The 9,456-nt window shown below is 37.7% G+C and overlaps 1 pseudogene; it reads left to right on the top strand.

The window, feature by feature from the left end:
• The first annotated feature begins 6,432 nt into the window (after positions 1 to 6,432).
• On the top strand, positions 6,433 to 6,951 carry LOC119246275 (60S ribosomal protein L26-like; annotated as a pseudogene).
• Positions 6,952 to 9,456: the final 2,505 nt, after the last annotated feature.

Raw genomic sequence — 9,456 nt, 5'->3', positions numbered from 1 at the left:
GTTGAACCATCCTTGTGTTCCTTGAATGAATCCTACTTGGTCGTGGTGAATTATCTTATGGATACATTGTTGGATTCTGATAGCTAAAATTTTATTGAGGATTTTTGCATCAGTGTTCATTAGGGAGATTGGCCTGTAGTTTTCTTTTTTTTGTGTTGTCCTTGTTCGGTTTTGATATTAGTGTAACACTGGCTTTATAGAACGTGTTTGGTATTATCCCTTCCTTCTCAATTTTTTGGAAGAGCTTGTGAAGGATAGGCACTAATTCGTTTCTGAACATTTGGTAGAATTCATTTGTAAATCCATCAGGTCCTGGGCTTTTGTTTTTGGGGAGGTTTTTGATTACCATTTCAGTTTCGCTGCTTGTAATTGGTCTGTTTAGGTGTTCTATTTCTTCTTCTTCTTTTTTTTTTTTTTTAAGATTTAAGATTTATTTATTTATTTATACAAGCACTGGGTACAGTCAGAAGCGTGGGAGGGTGAGAGAATTCACCAGAGCCAGAGTGGGGAGCAGATCAGGCAGAAGGACCGAAGTACACTGCTGAGGGGAGCAGCAGACGGCAGGAGAGGGAGAGGTCTGCGTGCCATGTGGGACCCTCCTCTGGTGGCCAGGGAGCAGCCGGGGAACGAACCTGCGTCGCAGAGGCTGCAGGCAGCTTCGCAACCCAGCGCTCAACTGCTACGCCACCAGGGAGGCCCTCTATTTCTTCTTTATCTAGCTTTGGGTGATTACATGTAGAGTTGCAGGAAATTTGTCCATCTCCTCTAGATTATTGAACTTGTTTCCATATAACTGTTCATAGTAGTTTCTGATTATTCTTTTGATTTCTGCTGTGTCCGTTGTGATTTCTCCTCTTTCATTTATGATCCTGCTTATTTGTGCTTTCTCCCTTTTTTCCTTTGTGAGCCTGGCTAGGGGTTTATCTATAGCGAAGGTAGATATTGAGCTGGATTATAATCCCCCTCTGGAGAGGGACAATGCTGTTGAATTTATGCAGATGACGTCTTGAAGACACCACACAACCCTCAACTTGTAGGTTTGAAGAATATGAAAGTGTTAGCTTGTGAGGTGGGTAGAGATGGTGGGCAGTGAATAGCACTTAGACACTTTACAGGGAACGGACAAAATATATTAAGAAACAACTGCTATTAAAAAACATTCTGTAAATAGTATCAATAAAAACGTCGAAATAAGGCACTTGTCCTTTTAAAATAAAGACTGTAGACTAAAGCAGGTTAGAGACAAATTTATGACAAAAATATTAAATGTGTATTTGACATAGCAAGGCAGAAGCAGGTAGGAAATTAAAAGTAAATAAACAAAAACAAAACAAGAAAAAAACTAAAATGAAAAAAAGTAACAATAAAAGGTAATATTGAACTATTGAAATGATAACTAAGCCCCAAAGTCAGTTCTTTGATACTGACACAAATAACACAAATCTCACAGACATTAAGATGGATGGAAGCTGAAGAGAAGAGAATACATAAAGTATGACTCCATTTTTACTGTTTTATATTAGGCAAAACTAGGGCCCCCCTGGTGGTACAAGGGGTTAAGCACCGCATTACGAAGCAATCCCAGCCTCTGCAGCCCGTTCAATCCCTGGCCGGTTAGGGAGCAACCCACATGGTGCAGCAGACCTCTCCTTACTGGCTCGCTGCTCCCCTCAGCAGTGTACTTCAGTCAATCTGCCTGTTTTGTTCCCCACTTTGTTCTGGTGGATCCTCTCACCCCCCGCATCTCTGGCCTGTGCCCCAGCTCTTGTATGCTTAAATAAATAAATCTTAAAAAAAAATACATTAGGCAAAACTAATAGATGGTGAAAAAAACACAATTCTGGTTACTTGTGTCTTAGATATGGGTACTGATTGGAAAGGACACTGACAAGACTTCCTGGAGTGATGGCAAGTTATTTTAATTTGTATTTTATTTGTGCCAGCTCTATTGAGGGACACTGACAAATAAAATTATAAAATACTTAAAATGTATAACATGATGATTTGATATGGATATAGATGTAGATTTGAGAAAGGTTTCCCCTAATTGCGTTAATTCCCATCATATGATTTTTAGCCTTTACTTTGTTAATGTAATATATCACATTGATTGTTTTGCCTATGTTTAACCATCCTTGCATCCCTAGAGTAAATCCTACTTGATCATGATTATGGTCATTTTAACGTATTGTTGAATTTGGCTTGATAATATTTTGTTGAGGAGTTTGGTATCTATCCAATATCATCAGGGAAATTGGCTGGTAATTTGCTTTTCTAATGTTGCCTATTTCTCTTTAGATATGTTAGTATTTGTTTCATATATTGAAGTGCTCCTGTTTTGGGTGCAAAAATATTTGCTATTATATCTTCTTGAGGGATTGACTCCCTTTACCATTATTTAGTAACCTTTATCTTCTGTTACAATGTTTGGCTAAAAATCTGCTATGTATGATATTGACATTGCTATCACTGCTTTCTCTGGTTTCCATTTGCAAAGAGTATCTTTCTCCATTCCTTCACTTCACAAAGTGCACAATCTCTTTTGTGACACTTGCCCACTTTCAGTCTGTGTGTCCTTAAAGCTGATATAAGTCTCTATAGGCAGCATATATAGCTAGGGTTTTTGTTTTGTTTTTTTAGTCCATTCAACCACTGTATGCCTTATGCTTGGATAATTTATTCCTTATACATTTAAAGCAATTATTGATTGGCATGAACTTACTATTGCCATTTTGTTAAGTTTTTCTGGTTGTTTTGTTATTCCTTTGTTCTTCGCACTTTTCTTTGGTGATCTGAATATTTTCTATAGTGATAGGCTTTGAATCCTTTATCTTTTGCACAGCTACCACAGGTTCTGTCTTATATTTATCAGTGGACTTTTATAAAGCATCTTGTATTCATAACAATCTGCTCTAAGTTGATAATAGCTTACATGTCAATACATATAAAAACTACATTTTTTAAAAAGATTTATTTATTTATGCATGCAAGAACTGGGTAGAGGTGCGGGGGACGAAGGATGAGAGGATTCACCAGAGACAGAGTGGGGAATAGAAGGGGCAGATTGACTGAAATACACTGCTGAGGAGACAGCGGACAAGACAGGAGAGGTCTGCTGCACCATGAGAGTTAACTCCCTGACCAGGGATTGAGCTCATGCCTCAGTGGCTGCTAATAGCTTCATAGTGCTGAGACTTAACCCCTTGCGCTAAATCTACATTTTTAAAGAGAAAAATTGTGTTTTCAGGATGTGAATTATATGTATCAGTTGTTCATCAGTTGTCAGCACTCTTCACTTGCTGACTTACTCTAAAGTGCAGAAATCCACAGAAACTACAATAACCAAGTGATCAGAGTTAACTAGCATCACATTATCCCTTATAGGATTGCAGCGCAACCATCCCAAAACCGAGTAGGTGCATTACCGGTTCTAGCAGCTCTGTTGGTGTTTTCATGCTCTCTGCTGATCGTCTCCACACTCCGCCCAGCTCTGCCACACTTTGTTGCACACGTCAGTCCCCAGGACCATGCCACGCCAGGCCAAGCACTCCCTGCCACGCAGCACCCTGCCCTTTGGCCCAGTGCACATGTGCAGGGTGGGGGGGGGGCGCGGAAAAGCCTGAAGAGTTTCCCTTTTACTCACCCCACAAGGATGTGCTAAGAATGGCATAGCATTACTTCTATAATCTTCTACCAATTGATAAAGTCACATTGAGGGAATTACCATTAAAAACCTCTCTACCCTCTTCAAATTTTCAAGACAGATTTAAAAAAAAAAGACACAGGAATTCTAAGGAAACACTAAGGCAATGTTATAAAGGACATTATTAAGACATAAATAAATTTAAGTATGGACTATGGATTCCACAATAGTAGATCAGTGTCTAATTCCCTCATTTTGACAGCCAAACTATGGGTATGTAAGAAAATAGCCTTGCTATTAGGAAGTAGACACTAAAATAATTAGGGAAAAATAGGCCTGGTATCCCTCAGTGTACTCCAGAAGGCTCCAGGAAAAAAAATTATGTAGACTAATACTAGAAATATATGCTCTGATACACATTTCATATCTAATATGCATATAAAATCATACAGCAAATGGGATAAAATGTAAACAAATTATGCATTTGGATAATGGATATATAGAATTTCCTATCCTACTTATTCAACTTTTAAACAAGTTTGAAAATATATTAAAGTAAAAATTTACCAATTTTAAAGTGTTGATTAAAAAAGGGATAAAATACAATAAACTCTACATCTTCTAATAGGAAATAATAGAAAGTAAACACAAAGAAGCAAAGTTAACAATGAGAAAGTAAAGATATGCATAGTCCAGAGAAAACTAAAAGATAAAAAGAAAATATTAGCACAACTTCCCTGATAAAGTTTAAACTAATTCACTGGAAATTATATCTATGCAACAAAAATTCTGCCATTGAAGAAAACAAACTAACTTAAAAATTAGATAAAAAAATAAAGACCAATATGCATAAGATCAAATTAGAATATGTACAAAAACATGGATGGTTGTATATATAGTAATATATCTAAAACAAGTGATAACAGAGATAATATCTGGGCATTTTTTTGGGAGTTTATGAATTGTCCAACTACCAGGCAATATTGTGTGTTAATTTTTCAATAGCTGCTTAAAAAGCCCTAAAAATTTTTATGTACTATCTCTGAAGACACATTAGGGAAACATGTGCAATGACTCTGGAAACTAAGGATTAGAATTCATCATATATCAGAATCTTGGAAGGATTCACACTAATTACAAGCAGATGTTAAGATTTAAACAAGTGTAATCATTGCCAACCAACACTTGACCTTTTGCCCTGGAACAATGCAGTAGGGAGTAGACGCAGCACTCTGACAGGAAGAAGGTTAACAACGGGAAATTGGCTGGACACCACCTTCTCATTGCAGATACTTTCTCAGGGAGGAAATGCTTCTCCCCATACCCAGATCCTCATTAGCTCATTCTTTGTATATTCATTTAGAATGTCTAAGAGACCTTGAGAATTATCCAAGTGGATATTTTGCCTTCACAGCTCTGCTTTGTAACTCAGTCAGAAACCATCAGAAAACAACCGGAGAGAGTTGGGATAGCGTAACACAATAATTGCTTTTATTTTGGCACATCAACAGAGAATCTTAGAGTTTTAAATATGACTGATTAAAATAGAGCTATCTATTACAATAAATTACTAAGGGAAAATAATTTTTTAATAGATCAATGCAAGGAACATACAGGAAGGGAAAACAAGGTCACAACCTCAATGTATTTATATGTACATGTATGTATGTCTGTGATATTTTTGTATGTATTGATCTCTATCACTGCACATATTTCTTATTTTATTACACTCAAAGAATAATTGTAAAAGTGTGAAATTATATAATTAAAAACTTGGAAACTTTTTAACTGAAGAGAATTAGTAAGTAATGCTCTTTCACTAAAAGTCAATAACAGAAATAACATACACTTAGTTGCATCATAATTAAAATATGATTTAATGTGATCCCAAGAAAAATATGGAAATTAAAATAAAGTGCAAAATCACCAAGAGAATAAGGGGAAAATAACATACTGGTTAAAAATCTAAAGGAACACAGCTAAATCTCTTTGATGAAATGCTCCAAGTAGAATTTATAAATTGAGAAAAGAACAAGTAACTAAAGTACCAACAAATAACCTAAAAGAAAATTACTATAGTTAAAATTTAAAATTAATTAAATGCATCAGTTACCTTTTGTTATATACACACAATCCTCAAACTTACTTGCTTAAATCAAAAACTTTTTTTACCTTGCAACTAAGGAGTTTCACCACATGGGTTAAGCTAGGACTTTAGATGGGTGAACTTTCTGCTCTGGGTTGGGATGATCTACTGATCTCTTCTGGCCTTAGGTACCTGTGATCAGCTGGTGGGCAGATTAAGGCTGACTGGTTTATGAAGATGTCAGTTGAGGTGGATGAGAAGCCTGGGGTCTCTACAGGCTTCCTTTATTGATCTCTCCTTTATCAATCCATCTGGTGTTATTCAAATAAAGGTTGTGAATTCTGCAGCAAGAGAAGAAACACACATCTGCTTTTGAGGTATAGGTTCTGAACTCACACAAGGTTACTTCTGCCACATTTATTCTCTGAAGTAAACCACAAGCCATTTCCAATTTAAAAAGACCAAGGAAATAGATTCCATTTCTAGGTGATAAATCAGGGAAACGTTGCAAAGAATTACGACCATTTTTTGACAATCTATCATACCTATGTTATATGGCACTTGAATAGAAATAACTTTGAAAACCTGGCATAAATAGGGCTTGTGTAGTAAAACACAAATTTTAATCACTGCCCCAGCAAGAACTGGACAATTCAGAGCAAATCCAGAAACATTTGTTAGAAGTCTACAATAACTTTTTCCCTTTTGCGGCCATCGCTGAGCACCGGCGGCCAAAATGAAGTTCAATCCCTTTGTGACTTCTGACCGGAGCAAGAATCGTAAAAGGCATTTCAATGCGCCATCCCACATTCGTAGGAAGATCATGTCTTCTCCTCTATCCAAAGAGCTGAGGCAGAAGTACAATGTCCGATCCATGCCCATTCGGAAAGATGATGAAGTTCAGGTTGTTCGGGGACATTATAAAGGACAGCAAATTGGCAAAGTAGTCCAGGTTTACAGGAAGAAATATGTCATCTACATTGAAAGAGTGCAGCGGAGAAGGCAAATGGCACAACTGTTCATGTGGGCATTCACCCCAGTAAGGTGGTTATCACTAGACTAAAGCTGGACAAAGACCGCAAAAAGATCCTAGAACGCAAAGCCAAATCTCGCCAAGTAGGAAAGGAAAAGGGCAAATACAAGGAAGAAACAATTGAGAAGATGCAGGAATAAAATAGTCTTATATACAACTTTCATTAAAAACTGCTTAAATGAAAAAAAAAAAAAAAAAAGAAGTCTACAATAAAAATGATGGCAGTCCAGTGTAATTTTATGTCTGAGTTCCATCTAACTTCCCAAGAACAGAAAAACTTTTTTTAAAGCTAATAACAATTAAGGAAAAATAAGAACAATTCCCAATATTTATAACTCTAATATAAATTGCTAACAAGAGTGGAGGGGGGAACCCACTATCATCATTTGTGAAACTAGATGTTCAAATTCTTTAAAATGAAAAAAAAAAAAAAAAAAGGTGGCTAACTGAACTGAGGGCTATAGTGAAGTTAAAAGGTTTTTATTCAGAAAGTATTTAGAACAACTATTGACAGGTAATTTGTTATGCATTAGGAACACAATAGTTAGGCATTAGGAACACAATAGGAACAAGAACTACTGGTGGGGATTGGGGGGTCCGGAAATAGCACAGGAGTCAGCACATTCCAGCCTCAGGGCCGAATCTGGCTTGTTGCCTGTTTTGTAAATAGAGCTTTATTGGAACATACCATATCATCTACTTTATGTATTGCCCATGGCTGTTTTACCAAACAGAAGCAGAATTGAATAGTTATAGCAGACTAAGTCATTCCTACCCAATTCTTTACAACCGGCTCTTTGTTGTTGTTTTTGTTTGTTTGTTCTAAAGATTTATTTTTTTATGCCTACAAGAGCTGGGGTGTAGGCCAGAGGTGTGGGGTGTGTGTGTGAGAGAGGATTCACCAGAGACAGAGTGGGGAGTAGAACAAGAGGATTGAATGAAATACACTGTCGAGGGGAGCAGCGGGTGAGACAAGAAAGGTCTGTTGTGCCATGTGGGGGATCAAACTCACACTGCAGTTGCTGCAGATATCTTCATAGTGCTGAGACTTAACCCCTTGCACCACCAGGGAGGCCCCCCTAACCTGGCCCTTTATGGAAGAAAAATTACTGGTGCTGAAATAGCAAGATAAGTTTTTATAAACAAATGTAAACAAAATGAATGGATTAATGAGAATACCTGGAAGTCATCTTGTTAGGGGGAAATAATGTCCTGAGCTAATCTCATACAGGCTTTGTGGACCCCACCCCCACTCCAGACTAAAGCCATCAAGACATTGGAAAAGACAAATCCCATCACCACCAAGGGAGGGTGGCTGGGACATGAGGGTGGAGTTGGGCAGCCAGGTTGGATATAAAAACCAGACACGTGGGCCTTGGGGGCTCTCACTCGCCTCCTGGCTTCACGGCTCCTGGCTCGCGGCCAGCTCTCAGAGTGCCATTTGGGATTCCAGATCGGTGGATCGGGTAGGACGCATTTAAGACTTTATCTCCCACTTTTCTCCCTGAGTTGTACATTTCCTCATTTGCCCTTCCCTTGAAAATAAACCTTTTATTAACCTTTTATGTGTGCCTGCAGTAGAGTATTAATAAGTCCCTTTAAGCTCGCGGGTGAGGACCCACTGTCAGGCAACCCATTTTGTATCGGGGCTGCCCAGTAACAGAAAGTCAATTAAAATTAGGTGATCTATCAATATAATATCCACAATTACAAAATTAAAAGTATGTGATTTTACCAGTTGCAAACAAAGACAGAAAACCATGTAAAGTTCAACAGTCTTTCCTAATTACCACTCTAACTACAAAGGCACAGAAAGAGATTACTTAAAGACAGACTCTTTAGGGCCTCCCCAGTGGCGCAGCAGTTGAGCGCTGGGTTGTGAAGCTGCCCGCAGCCTCTGCAGCGCCGGTTCAATCCCCTGCCTCCAGGTGAGGGTCCCACATGGCGTGCAGACCTCTCCTGCTGCCCGCTGCTCCCCTCAGCAGTATACTTCGGTCCTTCTGCCTGCTCTGCTCCCCGCTCTGGCTCTGGTGCATTCTCTCATCCTCCTCCGCTTCTGACTGTAACCAGTGCTTGTATAAATAAATTAAAAAATATATATTAAAAAAAAAAGACAGAATCTTTATCAGAACTCAACAGCAACTATACAAATCATATAAAACAGTGTTACAGGGCAGGGAGAGGGACCTGGAACCTCCCCACTTTCCTGGAAACCATCCTGTTACAATAGGAAAACACCGAAGGCTATATCATTAAAACAAGAAAAAAGGCAGGGGTATCTGCTATCACCACTACTATTCAGTCTTTTTTTTCTGAAGGTTCTGACAAATGCAAGAAGTAAAAGAATAAAATATATTTACTGAAAGAAGAAAATGATTATGTCTAGTTAGTAGGAATCTATACTTAGAAAACCTAAGAGATTCAGCCTGAAAACTATTATGAATTTGAGAATTTCTTAAATATATATATGTATGTATGTGTGTATATATATATCAGTATTTTTATACTAGAAATCACCAGCTAGAAATTAAAATGGAGAAATATTCTGCATTCATAAAAGTGAGAAAATATATGTAGGAATAAATTTAACAAGAAAAATAAGATTTTGTGAAAAAGACTTTTGAAAAATGGTAGGTACCATAAAACAATATCTGATTAACTAGAAAGACATTATTCTCCAGGATGAGAAAACTT

The sequence above is a fragment of the Talpa occidentalis genome, unplaced genomic scaffold (assembly GCF_014898055.3).
Source record: "Talpa occidentalis isolate TD23 unplaced genomic scaffold, MPIMG_talOcc4v2.1, whole genome shotgun sequence".
Lineage (NCBI taxonomy): Eukaryota > Metazoa > Chordata > Mammalia > Eulipotyphla > Talpidae > Talpa > Talpa occidentalis.
The sequence above is the reverse complement of the archived record's forward strand: the minus strand, read 5'-3'. Positions and strand labels throughout refer to the sequence as shown.